Genomic DNA, 9082 nt, shown 5'->3' with positions numbered 1-9082 from the left:
ACACTTAACTAAGGCCATAGAATTTACCTCGAGATTACTCTACCTCAGAGAAATAGTAACCAAATCTACTTTAATCCACACCATAATTTCATAAACAAGGCTATCTTGGATACTAAATTCCAGGGTGTATTACAACTGAAAGTAGTAAATGGAACATCCACAGGTTGAAAATTTATCAACATCAAGTCGGTGAATCAGACTGACAAGTGTGATATATATTTACATACATACATACATACGTACATACAGACATACCTACATACACACACATACATACATACAAACATACATACATATATGCATACATACATACGTACATATAAGTATTATATATGTATTGTATAAAATTATGTATATATGTATTATGTATTATATCGATACGGCTATGGAACTCGACGAATGCACTTCACACTGTGTCTCTGGGAACATCTTGGAACACGTCCTTCACCTTGGCTTCTGACTCTCTACGTAGGTATACCAAGGAGCTGAATCCTGTTGCCACCCATATGGCTTTCCAATAGCAACCTTCTCCAGCCAGGGCTTGACTACAATCTCCAACATTAGACCGAATTAAGCCTAAGGCTCTGTTCAAAATCGTGCTTGAGAAATCCAGAGGATTGACGGAGTCACAACGCCTGCTACATCCATTTTTACTGACCTTGGCTTCGTAGTCTCAGTTGCAGCTGACTGTGTTACATGTGACAGCCTTTACAGTATTCACAGAGTCATAATTACGGTATTTTGATACCCGGTTCGAATCATCATGGTGTAGGTAACTTATTTCCAATATTCAAACGGCTTCCAATTTCTCACGTCAGCTAAATTTTTCTCAAGTGCAACTATAATCTTTAATCTTTCCCAACACTGATGACTCTTCATTACAGCAAGCTCTTCTTGAAAAAGTGAATGAAAAAAAAAACACTTCAAATTTAGCCTAATCACCGTATATATACATTATTTACGTTATTTACATTTAACATATATTTGTTCTCATCTTGTTTGTTGTTAACACAACGTTTTGTTTGATATTCAGCCGAAATTTTGAAACTGGATTCTAATTCCTGAGGTATTTTTCGATGTTATTGTTGTTATTATTATTATCATTATTATTATTATTCAGGTCACTGCCTGGAATCGAACTCGGAATCGTGGGGTTAGTAGCCCCCACTCTTAATCACTACACCATATGTCCATGAAGTGAATTTTAGGGCTTATAAATCTAATATTTTCTATCCTTCCTTAATACCGGTTCTCATATGCTATTCATATCTGTCCTAGGTCTGCTCGGGAGGTAGTTGTGTCCTAGCATATGTGTTGCTTCTTTTAGTTTTCGCATTTTCCAGTGGTGTTCTCTGTCTATTATTTTAACTTCATCTCACAAGGAGAGGTGGTCTGCAGTTTTCCATACATGATCAGCTATACTCGATTTATTAATATCTCTTCGTGACATAGCTTTGGTACCCCCAAAACATACTTTCCACTCCAGTTATGACGAAAAGAGAGGATGTCGACCCTATGTGAAAGGCCTCTCTGAGAAGATACAAAAGATATGCGGCCCATATGGCATCAGGTCAGTATTCAAGACTAATACAGCACTTTGCAAATATCTCCTTCGAGTAAAACCACCAACAGAAGAGAATATGACCAAAAACAGCGTGTACTCCATCCCATGGAGCTGTAGTAGTTTATACAAAGGCGAAACATGCTGCCCCGTCAAAATAAGGGTAGAAGAACATCGCAAAGCTGTGACACGAGGAGATATTGATAAATCAGGTATAGCTGATCATGTATGGAAAAACAGGGATCACCTTTCCCTGTGGGATGAAGTTAAAATAATAGACAGAGAACACCACTGGAAAATACGAAAACTAAAAAAAAACGCACATATGCTAGGACACAACAACGTCCTAAGCAGACCTAGTGCAGAAATGAATAGCATATGGGAACCAGTATAGGAAAATAGGAAAATATTAAATGTATAAGCCCTAAAATTCACTCCATAATTGCCCACGGGCATATGGTGCAGTGGTTAAGAACGCGGGCTACTAACCCCAAGATTCCGAGTTCGAGTCCAGGCAGTGACCTGAATAATAACATCGAAAAATACCTTAGGAATGAGAACCTAGGTTCGAAATTTCTTCAAGAAACCTGATGAAGGCTGGAGGGTTATATCAGCTGAAACGTTGTTAACAACAACATGAGGACAAATATCCGTTAAATGTAAATAATGTGCATAATTACTCGTCTCTTAAATATAGAACTGCCCCCTATATATATATATAATATTATCGTGTATTTTACAATCCATTTGATAAAAATTAACTCTAATACAACCCTACTAAACACACCACGCTCTACCAACCCTCTATCTCATTGAACACCAGCAGGTTAATCCGGCAAATATCCCATCAATATCTTACTAATTCTAGGAACGATTCTTAGATATATTTCAGATTCATTTTTTTAGTTGTGGGTTTTGCTACGCCATAGGCTTAATCAAACAGAGATCAGGTTAAATTATCCAGAATGATCATCCTATCGGTTATTCAGATATAGTATATCAACGATTACGTAACCCATTGTGTTCTTTTTTTAAAAAACAGATTATTAATATCAGCCAGCAGGCTCGAACTCGGAACTAATTTGCGTGCAATAATCATCGTTGATGTCACAATTATGTCTTCACTCTTTACTATTTAGACAACTTCAGAATCAAGGAGAAGTCTTTATAACGTGCGCGAATAAACACTCGCGCACTCATATACAAATGCATACTCAGAAAAAAGAGTCACAAGTTTACAGAAAATTGCCATATATATATTCCCGTATATTGAAAGAATTCCAACTTTTTCTTAAGGAATCTTTAATAGAATTGACAATATTCTAAAATTCGTCAGATATATTTTACTTCAAAAATACACTCTGAAACTTTCCGCACCAATCTATGTTTTAACTCGGCATAAAACAATTTGGTCAACTGGTGTAAAGAGTTACTTAAATCAAATTGTTGAAAGATGCTGTACATACACAGACACACACACATAAATCACACATCCAAAATCACACATATATATACATCATGCCATTATCTACTGAACTTTGGTTTTGATTTTAGTTCCAAAAAGACAGGAAAATGAAGAGAAAAAACATGATTGAAGAAAAAGAAGTGACAAATAAAATGCATTAAACTGAGAGAACAAAGGAAAGTTAACAAGGAAGAATGAAGCAAAAAAGTTTTTTAAACTACAACAAATAGCAACAACAGCAGCAATAATAATAATAATGATAATAATATCAACAACAAGAACAATGGCAATCATAGCAATAATAAAATTTATGATATACGTAAAAAATAAAAAAAAAAAGATGTGTGGTTTGAACCTGCGTGAAAAGAGTAAATAAAGGAATTGCTTTTCTTTTTTATTTAGATAGGAATCAATTGTAAAACAAACAGAAAATGAATGAAACAAAGAAAGGTAAGAAGGAAGGATGAAACAAAATGAAAGAAAGGAGAGAATGCGGATTCAAAGACATAATGAAAGGGAAAATGTAAAAATTGTGAGAACGATAAAAAGAGAGGGAGGGAGGGAAGGGGAGTGAGAGAGACGGGGAGTATGAGGAAAAGTTGAATGATTTGATGTATTAATTTAATTGACAAACATTGTCAACAGTGTTTAAAAGATAACATCAACAACAACAACAGCAAGGTCGGCCACAAGTTCAACAAAAACAAGGACAATAATTACAGCAACAACAAATGCGACGAATAATATCGACAACAACAACATTGTTAGTATATGTGAGCTTCATTGGATCCAAGCATAGTATCTTTTCAGAGCTTATTAATATTCATACCCACCTGAAATGTGTAAATCAAGAAATAATCAATTTGCTTCGTAACAATGCACTTATAACAACTGGGTTCAGAGAGAAGGTCACCTATGAGCCTAGCCAGGACACCACCGGAAAATCGAGGTGCTTGAATGTTATTGGATTTGAACTCCTTTCATCAACCACTGCTATGTGTAATGTAGGTAAGGTCACTTTATACTCAGTAGACATATATTTCTCACAAAAGCTTAAATACAGAAAATTGCTCAATTGACTTACACTTAAAAATCACATATAGTCATATACTTTAGATGAAGCAAATTATATCCCGACCCCAATCCTGCTGGTGAGACTAGATATTCCTGCTGGAAATCTAGCATGTTTGCTGAATGGATCATATACCATCGAGGCCATCATTTTAGACTCACAAATAGGTAATTCAGAATAACTACCTGAACGAATTTATATTGACCGAACGATCATCCAAGTGAAGATTTCAGAATTTCTGCTTAATTCAGAAATATCGAAGACCAGACTGATATGAAACTCGCAACCTTTATGAAACATTTAAAAGAGAATGGCATAGCGTTCGGCAAGGACTAGAAGACCGCTACAAATTATACGTATCTGTTTCCAAGACATGCAACATGTACATTGCAGCAAAGAGTCATAATTCTAAGGGAAAGTGATAGATTCATAACTTAATGCCAAATTAAATTCCAGCATATAAGTGAAAATTCATACTTAGACATTGGACTTGCCCAATATGCAGTTTTGATCTTTCTGAAGTAAACTTCCCGCACGACAGTCTTTTAGCTCAAAATAGATCTAAATTTATTTTATGTATTTTGAATGTCATTTTATTTTTTCCCCCTAAATTAGTTCTCTAAATCCTCCCGGAAATTCGGGTATTTCCTGAAATTTCTTATTCTCTCATCTCTTCCTTTTCCGCTCCCGATTTCCCTCCGTCACTCACCTCTCCCTCCTCTCTCTTATAACCATGTATCCCACTCTTCCTCTCTTCCTCACTTTCTTTATTAATTCTTCCTGTACGAAAGTGTATGTATGTGGCTTGCATATTAACGTTTCACCAGAGGTCATGTGCATTATCGCCAATCTACGAATTATCAGCAGCAACTACAGCAAATGCAACATCAAACTCAACACATCACCATCATCACCATCTCAGCATCATTCTGTAGCACTTTAATTACCAATACTACCACGACTATAAATATTAATCCCTCATATAAATACCATCGATAAAACAATCATCATAACTACCATAACATCCTTTGTCCCCCCCCACTAACCATCTCTCCCACCACCAAATAACACTATTCCCCAAAATACGGTGTCACAAGCAACAACACTTCCATTCCCACTACAACTGCACCTCCTTAATCCATCATACTATTTGAACTGGCCCATTATGATCATATTATAATCAATGCCATCACTTGCACATCTTTCATACTACAATTATTGATAACTCCCATCACGTTGGAAGACACCATTATATCAACACAACCTTTAAATGGCCATTTCTTGACTTGCCAAAAATGTCAACCAAATCTCGATCAAATCATTTAAAAATGTGTGGACAATGAATGATGCAATGATACATAAATTATGGTTACAGCTGGGACCCATTTAACTATAGATTTGTTTCGTCATGAATAACTTCGGGCAAAAGATCAACAAACAAGCTACGATGTGATCGCTCGGCCTGTTATAAACAATTGCTATATCTAACAAATATCAATCCCCATGAACTAAAAAGAAGTGCAGTCATGTGCCAGAGTGTGAACCGAGAAAACGCTAAATTTAAGGATGATCATGGTTGGAACGCCGTGAGCTATAAATCTGTTAGATCAGAGATAATCTCGTTGATAAAGATCAACAACAATGAAATCGATCTATCTAACTCACACAATCACAGAAGCTACTACAGATCAGCATAATCATCATCGACATCGCTACCTCAGCAACATCACCGCAGCCCACTTTTCACAGTGCTCTCCTCTAAAAACCCCAGAATATTTCTGTTAAAGGAAGTTGATATTTCCTGTTTTTGGCAAATGGTGAAATATGCAATTCAATTCGTTTAATGTATTGCTGCCGCGTTCATGTTTTTTTTACATTATTTTTGTTGTCCTCATTCTTCTTATTACATTTGTTGTTTGTGTAATTTTGTTCAGAATCTCATGTCAATTTTCAAAATGGCGTTGGCTGTTTTGTTTGCGAATCAATATATATATATATACACGTGTGTGTGTGTGAGAGAGAGTGTGTGTAAGTGTGTGTGTATTGTTTCTGCTCTCTATTTCCTATTTCCGCGTCTAATCGCTTACTTAGCTTCGATTTCTGTCATTTAAACTCGCATCAGTCATTTAATCTTTTTTTTACAACCATCGCCTTTTTTTGAGAGAGTGTATATATATATGTACCTATGTATATACGTATTTATGTATGTAAGTATGTGCGAATTTACTTTTATATGTAGATTCGCATATGTAAATGTATCTATGCGTGTATGTAGGAATTCATGTGAATGTATACGTATGTATGTATTTATATATGTGTGTGTAGGTATGTATGTATGCGTGTGTAAGAATGTATATATATATGTAGGTGCACACGCATGTATGCAACTATATCTATATGTATGCATTCATTTGCATGTATACATAGGCATTAAGCATGTACGTCGCAAATACATACCTATCTTTGTGTTGCATTTGTGTATATATGTATATTCTCACCTATGTATGCTTATACATGTGTGTATGTGCGTGTTAGTCCGTGTTTGTGTTACTGTGTGTGTGTGTGTGGTGAATGAAAGGATGGATGTTTTTCGCTGTGATTTATTTTCGTTTTTCGCAGAATTGAAACCGGTCAATAAGAAAGTGACAATGCTTATTTTTTCACTGAATCAATACTGTTTCGGGGATTTGTGAATATGTCAGGTAATGTGTGCATATGTGTTAATGTATATAGTATTTCTATGTGATGTATGTGTGCCTGTACTCATAGCCGTGTAATGGAGTGCAGGTATCAGTTGTACGTGAGTGAGCTTGTCTGATTTCTCTGTTCGTATATGCGTGTGTATTGCCATACATAGATATGCGATTATGTTTATAAGTTATTTCCAGGAAATTCAAATAAAGGATCTTAGGAATATTTTAAAACATTTTCATTGTTTCACACATCAACTGGATTTGGTGGATATGCATAAATATTTCCTTTTGATCTTTCTTGGAGAACTCTTGTATTATCAGGCTTCATACGTATGTATATGTGTGCAACATATATAACGTTTGCCTGTTTTTATATATATATGTGTGTGGGGGGGTATGTCTGTGTCTGCAAATCCTTATACAGTTCTATGTATATCAATATCTATACACACACACATATCTATCTATCTATGTAGCTATCTAAGTCGCTCCCTGTCTCTCCCCCTTCTCTCTCTCTCTCTCTCTATATATATATATATATATATAATATATATATATATATAATGCCTACTATTTTAGAATAAGTGCTATTCATATTTTCTTGTCCCTAACACAGGTGGTAAGTAGGTTATTATAACGTACCTTCTGTCTCCAAGCAATCTACGGGCTCTGAGCACATGGTTTGTTCTATATGAAATCAGGATGCTGGTACACGAGAAGCCATGTACCAGCGTCCTAAATAGAGCCAGTGGATTGGTTGGAAATGCAAAGCACGTTATACAAATCTGCTCACCACTTGTCTTAATGGCGATGAATCGTCAGTAACTGCTATTTTAATTAATTTTTTCGCCCTTTTCAAGCCAGGCTCATGGGCCAAGTTTCCCGGTTTCTGTGACGTATGTATTCTACCCAGCTTGACCGGACGCCAGTCCATCGCAGTGTTACTCAAGAAACAGGAAGAGAGAGTGAGAGAAATTGTGGCGAAAGAGTACAATAGGGGCTGCCACCACCCCCTGCGGGAGCCTCGTGGAACTTTTAGGTGTTTTCGCTCAATAAAGACACACAACGCTCGGTCTGGGAATCGAAACAGTGATCCTCCGACGGCGAGTCCGCTGCCCTAACCACTGGGCCATTGCGCCTCCGCAATTTTAATGTAGCGTACATTAAATAACGTTTATTTCTTGCTCGATAGGGTACTTTCCTTGCTGATCTTAACCTTAAGTGGTTTCATGTTCAGTGCCATATGCACCACCTTGGTCTAGTGTCTTTTTATAACCCTGGCCGACCAATGTATTATGAATTTTTTAGACAGAAGCAGTGTTGGATACCGACTTATGTACAGGGTGACTCAAAAATGAATATACTTTTTAACAGCTGAATGAATACTCGCTTGATATATATTTCTTTTTGTATTTAAAAAATGCTGAAAGAATGAAGAGAGATAGACTGTATTTCAGCCAGGACAATTAATCTTAAATTTCTGCTGGAATTTTGGAAACTGAGTCAAAACACAAAGACAGGTTTTGGAGGATTTTTCAATACTTCCATCTATGTGACTAATCGTCACTCTAATCAGTAGTATGTTTTAAGCAGATAGCAATAGTCAGAATTTCCATAAGAAAGGTTCCGCATAACTGTAAACATCAATGAACCTCAGAACGCATGAAAGTGTCTAAGAAGCGCATTGACAGAGTGCAAGATAATCTGTGCACCAAGTGAGTCGTGCGATAAGAATTTGAAAATCAAATATCAATCGCATATTGAAGTACTATCATTGGGAATGTTACATTTAATGAATCACATTTTATGCTTTTCAACTGAGATTGTCCGAACTAATGGAGTTGCTGGGAACCTGAAAATCTATATTTTACGGAGGGGCATGTTAACTTATCTGGAGTTAGAGAAAAGGTTTAGTTGACGATCCATCTTTTTCTCTGGACCTCACAACACTGGATATTTCTATAATGATACTTAAATGTTAGTGAAAATCAGTAACAGTTGAAGAATTTAGGACAGCCACTGAATAAAAATCTGCCCCAATACGAACCAAAAGTTTCTTGGCGTTTGAGATTCAATTGTTTTGCGTTACTGGCACTGGCTGGCCACAACAGCCATGTGCTTGAAAGTAGGTATTGATAAAAACATTAAATTCTGGCAATATATTTAATTAAATTTTGGAATTAAAATGTATCCTAATAGATACTGTATATGCATGTGTGTATGCATGTATGTGTGAATGTGTGTGTGTGTGTGTGTGTGTGTGTGTGTGTGCGTGTGTGTATAGATAGATA

The sequence above is a fragment of the Octopus sinensis genome, linkage group LG12 (assembly GCF_006345805.1).
Source record: "Octopus sinensis linkage group LG12, ASM634580v1, whole genome shotgun sequence".
Classification (NCBI taxonomy): Eukaryota; Metazoa; Mollusca; class Cephalopoda; order Octopoda; family Octopodidae; genus Octopus; species Octopus sinensis.
Note: the sequence above shows the minus strand (reverse complement) of the source record.